This window comes from Eumetopias jubatus, unplaced genomic scaffold (assembly GCF_037043125.1).
Source record: "Eumetopias jubatus isolate StellerSeaLion01/CBP00866 unplaced genomic scaffold, mEumJub1_p1.0 scaffold_6, whole genome shotgun sequence".
NCBI classification, from domain to species: domain Eukaryota; kingdom Metazoa; phylum Chordata; class Mammalia; order Carnivora; family Otariidae; genus Eumetopias; species Eumetopias jubatus.
Genome location: NW_028274812.1, coordinates 35,479,616 through 35,493,446, shown reverse-complemented (window position 1 = coordinate 35,493,446; position 13,831 = coordinate 35,479,616).

Below are 13,831 nucleotides of genomic sequence, written 5' to 3'. Positions count from 1 at the left end.
TAGTTTTGAGTTTCTACCTCCTCTATGTGACATTCTGCCAGTTATCCTTGGATTTTGGAGAGAAAGAGATTAGGATGACCCACCAGGTCCTCCAAATTCTTAACAAAACTGCCAAGAAAAATAAATCTTGGTACAGAATCTATAAATCTTAGCAAATGGACATGTTTGAGGAGACTAGGTAAGACATTAGAAATGCCTTTAAATTATTGTAACCTACTCCTGCATTAAAAAAAAAATTACGTGATTCAGATCTAAAGATATGATTTCTCAAGAAGAAGAATGACACCTGAGTTGGTAAGTGACAAGACCCATCACAGAGCTATTTTGTCCAGTAGTAATACAGCTGCTGATCAGCTTACTAAGGAGCCCAAAGGCAGTTGAATTATTTAGCAGTGGAATAAATTGAAAAGTTGGCCCTAACTACTTCAATACAAATTGAAACACCAGACTCTGCAAAAATCTCAGCAATAATCACAGAAAATGCAAGTGAATTTGAAACTAGGTTTTGCACTTATTCTATCATCACCAACTCCTTTTTCTGCCTCTTCACCCTCAGCCTCCATTTTCCCCACTCCAACCCATGGATTTACCTCCACTCCTCCATCCCATACACCCACTTCTTGTTAACCAATACCTTCCTAACATGGCCATTCCCCTCTGCATTTCTCCCTCCCTCCTTCCCCCTCCTTTCCTTCCTGTATTTAATGCTCTGTGCTGGGCATTGAGGGGAACAGAGATGGAGCTCAAGGATCTATACATCCAAGAGCATTAGTTGCCATCTAATGTTGAATATCGGGCCAGGGAGAATGACATGGGAAAAAAGAATTAGAAATAAAGGCAAATATGATAGGCACAATTAAGGTACAAACAACCTGCTGTAAAAACACAGCTGAAGAAGCAATTAATTTCTGTCATTTTCTAGCAAGGATGGGTGACAAATATCTTTACTCTGTGTACTCCCCTCCCATCTGTTTCTCTCACTTCTAATGGGAACGATTTGGGATCTGAGTTGTCAGTTTCTGCTACTGAAATGTGAAACCGGAGGATGAAATTTATTCTGATGTCAACCACAGAAGAGGCTGTATTTAACTTAATATAATGAGAGAGCAGTTTGGTGGCCAAATCTCTATGAGCAACAACGATCTGAGGTCCCTGTTGCCAGTTACTGCTTTAGGACCCCCAATCCTAGTTGCTTTCAGTCATGTTTTCTCATCTCTCCCTCTCTCTTCTAACTTCCCAATCCCTCCCTAGGATTTCCCAGTGTTTTGCTTTTGCTGCCTCACTAGCTCCTGGTCCCAGACTCTTCCAGCTGCTGTACAATTCAAGGCCAGAGCAGTCTATGTACGAGGCAAGCTTGATTGCTTCTATGTTAGGAGTTTGGGGTCACTCTTTAGAGTCACTTTGCCTAAAATGCCATCATCTCACATGTCTTGTCAAATGTTCAAATATTCCCCATGAGGGTAGAGCAGAAGGTCTATGTGTCAGTTATACGTCCATTGGAATTCTGTCAACCATCTAGCAGAGATGAGCTACCCTCAGAGGCTAATTCACTCATTCAGCCACTATTTAGCATCCTCTTACAGGTTAGCTTGTTACAAAAATGAGTAAGACTTGTCAGTCTCACATGCTGGTTGGGGGAAGAAACACAACTTTGATTTTAATAAGTGATAATGGTTGGGAGGAGAAACCACCAGTGCTGCCTTGGGCATTGGGTAAAAGCTTCAGAGAAAGGACCACAGATTCGAGGTAAATCTTGAAGTTTAAGTTGGAGTTGGCCAGAGTTAGGGAAAGAGGGGGAAAAATTGGAATTGTGAATACTTTGAAATGGGGAGGTTTTGGGTGAAAGCCAGGATAGAGACTTGAAGCAGCCAGGAATAGCATAAGACACTGTGGGTAGGGGAGAGGAGATAGATTCAGAATCTGGGAAAAAATGCCAGAAGGGAGAAAGGAATAAGGGAAGATTATAAGACAGTCTGTGACTATTTTCGACTTTTACCATTGAGAGCTTGTTTTAAGAGGCAAAGAAACAAGGCAGCTGGGATTACATTAGTAGGATAATTTGGAAGGAATTCGAATATGAATAATGGAACTGACAGTACACGAATCGTCAACATTCCTTTTAATCGACCCTTCCCCCAGTCACCTAAGATCTGCATTGTTTGTTATACAGAAATATGTTGAAAAGCACAGAAGTCCTGGTTCTATCATTAACTCACTGCTTGCAATTACCCTAAACTCCCAGGGATCTACTTCTTCATATTTCACAGGAAACATGGGAAACGATGATCCCTAAGATCTCTTTTTCAGTCCTAAAGGCTATGGTTATTTTTAGGTCTTAGAAGAATTGTGCTGTGTATAGCACTATCTAAATAGATACAATCTCCTCCTACTAAGAGCATGAGCGTTACCAGAACTTTGGCACCAAAGAACTCAGGGTTTTTATTATTTAAAAATAACTTTTTCCTCATTACAAAAATAACACAGAAAAATTCAAAGGAAGAACTTTGTGAAACATTACAACTCCTACCCACTTGGACACAACCATGGTTAATACTTGGTATATAGCCTTACTAAGAAAACTGTTATTTCCATATCAAATTAATAGTGAATTATTCTCTACTACAAAAAGCTGTTTGTTTGCTTCTTCTAGAGCCAAGAGATTTTTACACACACACAAAAAAAACAACTGAGTACTTCATGGGGCTCAACAAATTAGAGCAGATTTCATTCTCCCTAAAAAGTCACTCAACGTACATTAAGTAAAAGTAGAAAAGTTACAACTCAATACAAGTGTCTTCCCTGTGATTGCAGATTAATGATCCTTCTTTAAAGTCCTTTCAAGGAACACACTCCAACATTAATAGGTATGATTTATGGCTTATATACCATGTGTCAGGTACTGTACAAAGTACTTTCCATGTGCTACTTTCAAACCTCATACTACTACTCTAGGGCAGGTAGTTTGATCCCAGTTTCACAGATAGGATTTCAAAGCCTTGAAGAGGTTAATTAACTTCATGATGGCCACATTGCTAATAAAGAACTGACCCAGAACTTCCTGGTACAAATGTCATCTTCTTACCACAATACCAACATTCACCAAGCTGTTATCCAAATAATACTAGTGTCCAGTGAGATAAGAATGTTCCATGAAAAAAGGCCTTAATTTTTGCAAAACTAAATTTGCAAAACATTACACTGTAGGAAAGAAACAAATTTAGCTTAACTCTTAGTTTCTTTCATATATATATATATATATATATACACACACACACACACACACAGACATTCTTTGTAAATATACATGTGTGCCATTTATTTATTTATTTATTTATTTATTTATTTATTTATTTTTATTCTTTTATATTTTTGAAAGAGAGAGCATGCAAGTGGGGGTGGTGGGGAAGGGGCAGGTGGGGAGAAGCAGAGGGAGAGCGAGAGAGAGAATCCAGGCTGGGAGTGCAGCCCGACCCAGGGCTCAATCCCACAACCCTGTTCTCTTAGTCTCTTAATCTTACTTGGGCACTACACATGAGTTTTTCACTGACGGGCCTTTAGCCACATCACCCTAGAGACTAAGGCCAATAATAATGAATGAGGAAACCCAAGAACTATTCAGTGACCTAGGTTTTTCCTTATGGGGTCCAATTTAAACAATTATTGCCCACTGGGAGCATTTCAGACAAGTTCAGAGAAACCTGCATAATAGAGCATACAAATACCAAAAGTCATTATTTTCTTCCAAGTCTCAAGTACAAACAGAAAATAATTTGTCGTGAAGTTAATAAAGCTTAATTTATAAGCCCCATTTCATGCACCCCTTCCAAAACCCTGGGAGGTCCCTAACAATAGTTCATGTAATCATGAACTTTTTGTAACATTTGCAGAAAAAAGATATTATACCTGCAGTTGCTTAAGACTTTGTCTCTTTCCCCTTCAGCTTGTCCTGTGCCATGTTTTGCCCTACTGAATAATATTGGAATAGTGGTAGACTTTTTTGGTATTCAGTTAACTAGACATTTTTGGATGTCACAACTGAGGTGGGGAGTGGGAATGTTACTGGCATATAGAGGTCACGGAAGCTGCCAAACACCTGGAATTCACACCTACCAATAAAAATTGGTTGGGCCCCAAATGTCAATAGTGCCAACATTGAGAAATCCTGGGTTAGTGGAATAAATTTTTGTGGTTTGCAATTACTTTCATGTATAGTTAAGATATTCCTGGTTGTCCTGGTGTAGAAATGGCTTTCATGAATATTCTGTGCTGACTCACCCAGGGTCATGATATGGAGATAAAAGAACAGAGATTGTATATGAACTGGCCCTACAGTAATTGACACTAGAAGCGTATCAGTGGTGATGGAGAAGAAAGAGTTTGAAACGCATGGAGCCAAAAGCTAGTCTGAGATAATTTTTTCAAATATTGAACATTTAAAACTAAGAGGAAGATCCCCACTTTAAAACAGAAGTCCTCTTCTGTTAGCAATATACTCAATAATGCAACATGTACAATTATAAATGCAGCATACATTTTTTTCTTTTTTCTCTTTTTTAAGATTTTATTTATTTATTTGACACAGAAAGAGAGAGAGCACAAGCAGGGGAAGCAGCAGAGGGAGAGGGAGAAGCAGGCTCTCCACTGAGCAGGAATCCCAATGCGGGGCTTGCTCCCAGGACCCTGGGATGATGACCTGGGCTGAAGGCAGATGCTTAACCGACTGAGCCACCCAGGCACCCCCATATTTTTCTTTTTGTTTAGAATTATGAGCAATGGAATTTATAGAACTCCTCAGATTGCAGGATACATGCCTAAAGCTGTACTATAAACATTGTGTATGTCTGTTCTTAAAGTCACCTATTTTTAACACATGCCAACATAGGGGCATCATGGCATGACATTGCCAACCATGACTTATGAGATGGAAATAAAGTTTTCTAAATTAACTAATGTTAATTTAAAACTCATTTGATCTACCAGGCTAGAAGACAGATTAAGTTATCTTTTCATTCCATTTATAGAAAATAGAGGAATTGTCATATAAAGAGGTGCCGGGGCATGATGTGAGTTACAATTAGGCAGGAATTCATAAAAATGTTATATTTTCCTTGATTTTTTGGTTTATTTTACTTGTCAGCCTTTTAAAATATATAATTCATTGTGATTTCTTTTATCATTTTAAATATTCACTTTGGAATCTAATTTTTAATTTTAACTTCTTTTCTTAAAAAGTGTCCACAAAGTTGTGTTAAAACATCAGGCCCCACAGAGCCTATGTATTCTCCTATATATACATTTTATTTTGATATAAAATCCTGAATTGGTATTTCTTTTATTTCTTTAAAGACAGTGTTTGCTTCCTACTCATGGCTCATTGCATAAAGCAACCCCACTGAGAAGTCCATTTTTTCCCTCTTCTGCGCTGTCTTACTAGGACTGAAATATTCTCTTCCATTTCCTTTACTTAATGGAAAATGAAGATGCAAGAAAAAAAAAATCCCATTTCCTCTGTGAAACCTGCTGCCCTGGAGTCACAAACATAATTTATGGATTCTAGCCATGCTTGCATTCCTTGCCATGCCAATAAAGTTTATTGAAATTGGAATTGGAATTAAAAAGCTTAAACCAAAAGAACCATTCCAGAGGTCAGAAAAAAATATATATGTCAGCTATATCCAAATAAGAATGTTGCTCTACCTTCAGCCAGACTAAGGCAAATTAGCAAAAGCCATTCTGTTTTATTTTTTAATCCAAACTAATCATGTTAACATTGAAGAAAACTTTCATTTTTATTTAATATTTTATGATCTAATACTTGTTATTCCATATTAGAATGAGGATCTAAGAAAAAAAAAGAATTTTTTGCCTTATGGCTCGGAGTTCTAGGGCTTTAAGATTTAAAGGGAACGTGACAAAAAATATCTATGGTGAGGCTAAAATTACTAGTCAGGGTGAACATTATAAAAATGTAAGTAAAAATGAATTTAAAAGTGATATGAGTACATTGAATTGGTTGAAACGTAAAATCCCACAGAGAAGTATTTGTGGATTGCTGCAGGAACTCTACATTAAAGTACATTATTTCATGCAGAGAGAATCTTACTGAAATTATAAAGTACTCGTATGGCAAAAAGGAAAGAACAACCCACAGCTTTATAACAGCAGTCAGAATAACAGCACACATCTCAAAATAAATCTCTCACACTTTCAGAGGAATAACTCCTGCTAATCAAATGTCTTAAAACATCTGGGCACTACTTGAAGTTCCTTGCACATTCTGGCCAAAGAGACAGAAATGTAGGTTGCAACAGGGCATGATAATATTTTGGAGATGCTGCTTTAGAAGCATTTCTAATTTCATTCAGTCTTAAAATGCCCCAGTCTCATAGGGAGACACAAAGCTGGGATGGGCACCACGAGCGTTAGATTGCGGATTAGGGCATATGTGAAGCTAAAAATAATTAATTGGCTGGATGTGCGGGGATAATAGCACAAACCGAGCATTTGAGTTCCTGATTCAACTTCTTACACTCTACTTTGTCTAGTTCTGGAGTGATTGGATAGGCTTGCTGCTAGAAACTTTTGGGGCAAAATCTGTATACTTTGATGTTTTAGTGGGATAATTTGGTCAAGAATTCTATCAAGCTCCCAGCATTAAGAAAAATATCTGTGTGGTTCTATAGACTTAATCTTTTGCAGAATCAGGAAAAAAGGGAGTAGTCTAATACAAAGAAATGGCTAGCTATCTAGAGACAGAAAAACTGTACATAACTGGGTAAATTTCTTCACCTTATCGATAAAATAGATAATAGTACACATCTGAGCTTATTGTGCTAAATATGAAATAATAGTTATGTATGGAGAAGTGACTTCACATGGCACCTGGAACAGAGTGGTTTTGCTGTTGTTATTTTAATAGTTATATCCTTCTCTTCCGTTATTTTTTAATTTTTTTTTTAGATTTTAAAACAAAATTATTTATTTTTACGAGAGAGAGAGAGAGAGCAGGAGTGGGGTGGGGTGGGGAGGGGCAGAGGGAGAAGCAGACTCCCCGCTGAGCAGAAAGCCCAACGTGGGACTCCATCCCAGGATGCTGGGATCGTGACCCGAGCTGAAGACAGACACTTAACCAACTGAGCCACCCATGTGCCCCTCTTCCTTTATTTTTTTTTAAGATTCTATTTTTAAGTAATCTCTCCACTCAAGATGGGGCTTGAACTCACAACCTCAATATCAAGAATCACATGTTCTACCCACTGAGCCAGCTGGGCGCCCCTCCCCTTCCTTTAGCTACACGTAGGTGATTATGTTTAAGAGAACATTGTTTGTCTACTATATTTTGAAATTAATCATAATCATTTTGCTTCTTTATATGGGTAAACATTTTGAAATTTGTGGGAAAACATGTTAACAAAATGAAGAGAAAAACTTACTTATCAGATGATTCACAGAGTAACATCAGAATTCATACTTGCTGAGGTGTGGGAATGGGGATGTGACATTTAATAGTATTTTACCTCTGTAAGTGCTGAGACTATTTTATGTATTCAGCATTTCTTTTCAATTTGTCAAATAAGTCTAACCTAACCTGAATAAAAATCAAGTTTCTGAAAAACAATATTATATATGTAAACCATGCTGAAATTAAGTAAGTGCATATTTAAGCAAGAAGGTTGAGCTAACAATTCCTACCGTAACACATGAAATGTCTAATACATTATTTATTCACCAGAATGAAATACACTGAGATTTTTTTCCTTCCATCCTTCCATTCATTCATTGATACATTCAAAAGTTTCAGGTAAAACACAAGTCAGTTGGACCTCAGTCTTCAATATATTACATTTAAACCTAAAAGATTCCACTATGCTGATCTATAAGGTTGTTCTACATAAACCCTGATGATGGTATTGTAATGAGGTTCCAATGCAATAGGAATATAATTTACTATCTTAAATATAAGAAGTATATATAAAAGTATATTTTAGGTATATCTTGAATATAATATATTATAATTTTTATAGTTCTGCCTACCACACCACTATTCATAATTCTTGAGGTTTTTTTCCTCTAATAATTACATTGGTTTCATGATCCACAGCCACACTGTTAAAAAACTAGATGGCCTTCTGTTAAAACTCTGGAGAAATGAAACTGAAGTACAATAGTTGAAATTTAATAGCCATCTATCTCTATTATCAGCACTTTGAAAGCTAATGGGAATCTGTTAAAATGTATACATGTATTTTTTCATACTTAGGCCCATCTTCTCCAGTATTATGTCACATTTTCTTGTTTTCAACATATTGAAATTACAAAACTGAATCCATAATATCTTACCTGCAAATTGGAAATCCAAAATAATCTGAACACCACAGGTGTTTTGAAACACATATGATGGCAAAACCTGGTTAAACATGAGGTTATTGATAATCTCTATTTGACACATTTATGGATATTAACACCATTGCCTCCAAAAATAGCTGTGTCTTTGATTACAGTGCTTCCACAGACCCCACCGTGGAAGTATACAATATATGGTATATGCACCACATCATTGTTCTAGAATTCTAAAAGTTCTTAACTTTAACACACGTCTTGCTCCATGGACTTCAGGGAAGAGAGAGTAGACCTGGCCTTCCCTCAAGATTGTTTTCGTTGTATTGGTTTTCAACTTTCCTTCCTTATTTCTATTTTTAAAAATTCAATAAACTTGGATTATATTAAAGGTCAGTTGTGTTTAGAAATTGATCAAGGGTTAATAATTCAGGGCCTCTTTTGTGAGCTATTAAAAGTGGAATTAGGGTGATTTTTATTAGAGAGCAGGAAAGAACACTAGATGTCAAACAGGATTATTCATTTAAAAATAAACAAACAAAGGATATGCTTTCTTATCATGGAAATAAAACACTAAATTCTAGGTAATCTTATTTAAATGAAACTAGGTAAACCTTAGTTTCATTTTATCAACTCATCTCAAAAAGCAGATGCCTGGCACTGTATACTGCCACCAGCCCTCTGAGTTTTGACCATAATCCAGATGTTTGCAAAGTTTTTGATAGATGGTTCTTAGTGTTCTGCCACCCTGCTCTGTGAAACATGTAATTGTTTATTGTACTGGTCCATTTAACTCCCATTTAGTACCATATCTCATACATACCCACAGTGTTTATATTTCCTTTCTTTGGCAAATAAAAGAAAACATTTTATATTTTCTATATATGGGATTTTAGAAGTCAAGTTGTTAATGCAATAGAGATCATTTGGGGAGTGGTCTATGTTAGATCCTTTCCTTCCTTCTTCCCTCCCTCCCTCCCTTTCTCTCTCTCTCCCTTCCTTCCTTCTTTCCTTCCTTCCTTCCTTCCTTCCTTCCTTCCTTCCTTCCTTCCTTCCTTCCTTCCTTCCTTCCTCCCTCCCTCTCTCCCTCCCTCCCTCCCTTAATTCTTCTCTCCTTCCCTCTCATTTGGTCTTCCTTCCTTCAAGTGAATATTATTTTTAAGGAACTTTGATGCATGTAAACTATTCTCTTGTAACATAATGCTTTTTGCTCACATGGGAGTTAATCACATAAATATTGCCCTATTTAAAACAATTGTAATGAACTTTTATCTTCAATTAGAAAAATGCTATTAGCACTTGATCGGTGATAATATGATTATATCAATTAAACAAACGTAGATCATATGTTAATGACATTTGGTCTGGATAGAAAAATAGGAATTTGAAAGTAAACCTCTCTAACTTGGTAAAAATTTCCAAATCACCTCAGATAGGTGAAAATATCATATAATAAACTACATGGATTTAAAGTACACAATCTGACAAATTTTGACACACATATATATATACACGTGTGGAAACATCAACACAAGCAAGATAATGAACATATCCATCACCCCCAGGAGTTTCTTTGACACTCCTTCCTCCCACTGCTCCTGGCCTTCTCCCCCATCTTGTCTTCAGACAACCACTGATCCACTTTCTGTCACTATAGATTAGTTTGTATTTTTAATAATTTTATATAAACAGAATCATACAATTGTACTCCTTTTTTGACTGACTTATTTCCCTTAGTATTTTATTTTGAAATCCATCCATGCTGTTATGTGCATTAATAGTTTATTCCTTTTACTGCTGAGTAGCATTACATTGCATGGATATGCCACAATTTCTTTCATCAATTTACTCGCTCATGAATCAAATTGGCTACATTGCAGTTTTTGATATTACAAATAAAACTGCCGTGAACATATTTATATAAGTCTTTGTAAAGACATATGCTTTCATTTTTTTTTTTTAGTAAATATCTAGAAGTAGCATAGATGGATCATATGGTAGGTGTATATTTAATGTTTCAAGAAATTGCCACATTGCTTTTCAAAGCAGTTGTACCATTTTACATTTCCTTCAGTAGTGGAGGAGAATTTTAGTTATTTTGCATCTTCATCAACATTTGGTATGGTCAGCCTTTTGGTGTGGGACATTCAAATAAGTGGGTAGTGGTATCAAACTACGGTTTTAATTTACATTTTTCTACTGACTAATGATGTCAAGAATCTTTTCATGTGACTATTTTCCATCCATGTGTCTTATTTAGTCAAGTGTTTTTTCAAAATTTATATCCATCCTTTAAAAATACTTTATTTTTCAGAACAGTTTTAGATTTACAGAAAAGCTGAGAAAATGTGAGTTTCCACATTCCCCTGCACCAGTTTTTTCTAACATTTTATATTAGTATGGCACCTTTGTTACAATGAACCAATATTGATTCATTATCATTAACTAAAATCCATACTGTATTTAGATTTCCTTACTTTTTACCTAACATCCTCTATTTGTTCTAGGATCTCATCTAGGATATCATACTATATTTATTTAACATGTCTCCTTAAGCTCCTCTTGTCTGTGGCAGTTTCTTAGACTTCCCTTGTTTTCAATGGACAAAACTATGGATCAGGTATTTTATAGAATGTTCCTCTCATGGAATTTGTCTGGTATTTTTCTCATGGTCAGACTAGGATTATAGTTTCTTTTGGAGAAGACTACAAAGGTAAAGTACCACTTTTATCATATCATATCAACAATATATACTATAAACTTGATTCATCTCTATTGATATTAACCTTGATCACCAGACAAAGATAGTGTTTGACAGATTTCTTCACTGTAGGGTTACTCTTTCCATACTGTACTCTTTGCAAAGAAGTTACTACGTGCAGCCTACTCTTAATAAGTGGAAAGTTATACTCCCCCTGCTTGCAGGTGAAGTATTTTGGTACATTATTTGGAAATCTTCTGCATAGGAAACTCGTTTTTTTTTTTTTAATTTATTTATTTAATCATTTATTTATATTAACATGGACTGACTCATGAAAATTTATTTTACGCTCTGGGTTCTAAACCAGTATTTCTTTTTTGTTGTTACTGTTGCTCAAATTGTTCCAGCTTTGGACATTGGGAGCTCTTTCATTTTGTTCTTGCCTCCCTTTGACATGCCCCCATGTTCTGAGCATTTTACTTTCTGGTTATACATAAAAGATGCTCCAGCTTAGTTTTCCTTATAATCATTTTTAAATTAGTTTGTTGTTTCCTTAACAATGAGCTTTGAGTGTTCTTTATATATTTTGGATATAAGCCCTCTACCAAATACAGAATATGCACGTATCTTCTCTAAGTCTCTGGCTTATCTTTTCATTCTCTTAACAGTATCTTTTGAAAAGTAGATGTTTTTAATTTGATGAACTCCAATTTATAATTTTTTGGTTATGTTTTATGTACGATGTTTTCAGTATTATATCTAAGAACTCTTTGCTTAATCTAATGTCATACATTTTCTATGATTCTAAAATCTATAAAGTTTTAGGTTTTATCTCCTGCTCTCTCTGTCTCTGTCTAACAAATAAATAAAATCTTAAAAAAAATAAAAGAAAGAAAAGAAAAGAGGCACCTGCCTTTGGCTCAGGTCATGATCCTAGGGTCCTGGGTTGGAGCCCCATATTGAGCTCCCTGCTCCATGGGAAGCCTGCTTCTTCCTCTCCTACTCCCCCTGTTTGTACTCTCTTGCTCTCTCTCTCTCTCCCTCTGTCAAATAAATAAATAAAATCTTTAAAAAAATAGTTTTAGGGCGCCTGGGTGGCTCAGTTGGTTGAGCGACTGCCTTCGGCTCAGGTCATGATCCTGGAGTCCCAGGATCGAGTCCCACATCGGGCTCCCTGCCCAGCAGGGAGTCTGCTTCTCCCTCTGACCCTCTTCCCTCTCGTGCTCTCTATCTCTCATTCTCTCTCAAATAAATAAATAAAAATCTTAAAAAAATAAAAAAAATTAAAAAAAAAATTAAAAAAATAGTTTTAGGTTTTACTCTTAAGTTTATGATGCATTTTGATTTTTTTGTGTACATGATGTGAGGTATGGATTGAGGTTCCCTTTTTTTAACATATGGGTATTTAATTGTTACACTATCATTTGATGAAAAGATTATACTTTCTCCACTGGATTCCCTTTGCACCTCTGCCAAAACACAATTGGCCATATATGTGTATCTATCTTTATACACTGTATTTTCTTCCTTTGATCTATATTTCTTTTTTTTTTTTAAGATTTTATTTAAGGGCGCCTGCATAGCTCAGACAGTTAAGCGTCTGTCTTCAGCTCAGGTCATGACCTCAGGGTCCTGGGATCGAGGCCCACATCCAGCTCTCTGCTTGCAGGGAGCCTGCTTCTCCCTCTCCCTCTGCCTACCGCTCCCTCTGCCTACCACTCCCCCTGCCTACTGCTCCCCCTGCTTGTGCTCTCTCTCTGTCAAATAAATAAATAAAATCTTAAAAAAATAATAAAGTTTTTATTTATTTATTTTGAGAGAGAGAGAGTGAAAGCATGGGGGAGAGGGGCAGAGGGTGAGGGAGAAGCAGACTTCCCACTGAGCAGGGATCCAGATGTAGGGCTTGAACCGAGGACCCTGAGATCATGACACTTAACCAACTGAGCCACCCAGAACCCCTCTATATGTCCATTTTTACACCATTAGCAAACTATCTTGATTACTGTACCTCTATATTGTCTGGAGAAAATGTGATATAATTATTCTAGCTTTATTCTTCTTTCTCAAAAGTTGTTTTGACTATTCCAGTTTCCTTATTTTTCCAGATAAATTTTAGAATCAGCTTTTTAACTTCCACAAAACAAAGATAGCTGGAATTTTTAACTGGAACTGCACTGAATCTGTACCTAAATCTGGGGAGAATTGACATCTTAACAATATTGAGCTTCTGCTCTAGGAACATAATATATCTCTCCGTTTGTTTAGATCTTTTATTTCTCTTAGCATTGTTTTGAAGTTTTTAGTGTCTATGTCTCACACAACTTCTGTCAGATTTATTCCTAATTATTTCATGTATTTCATGCAATTGTAAATGTTATTTTAGAATTTCAACTTCTGATTATTCAATACCAGCATATATATATACAATTGAATTTATATCTTGATCTTGTATGCTTCAAATTGCTTAACTAACTTATTGATTCTAGTAGCTTTTTGTAAATTCTAAAAGATTTTCTTCATATGACCATGTCATCTGAAAAATGAAGATAGTTGTATTTTTCCTTTCCACTCTGAATTCCTTTTACTTTATTTTCTTGTCTTATTGCATTACCTAAAGCTTCCGTGTCTATATTAAATAGAAGCGGTGATGCAATTATCCCAGCTTTGTTTCTGATCTTAAGAAGAAAAAATTTTGTCTTTCTCCATTTAATATAATGTTACCTATTCCATAGCTTAACCAGAAAGCATTCAACATTTTACTTAAAGTAGCTGTAGGTTAATTGTAGATTGTGG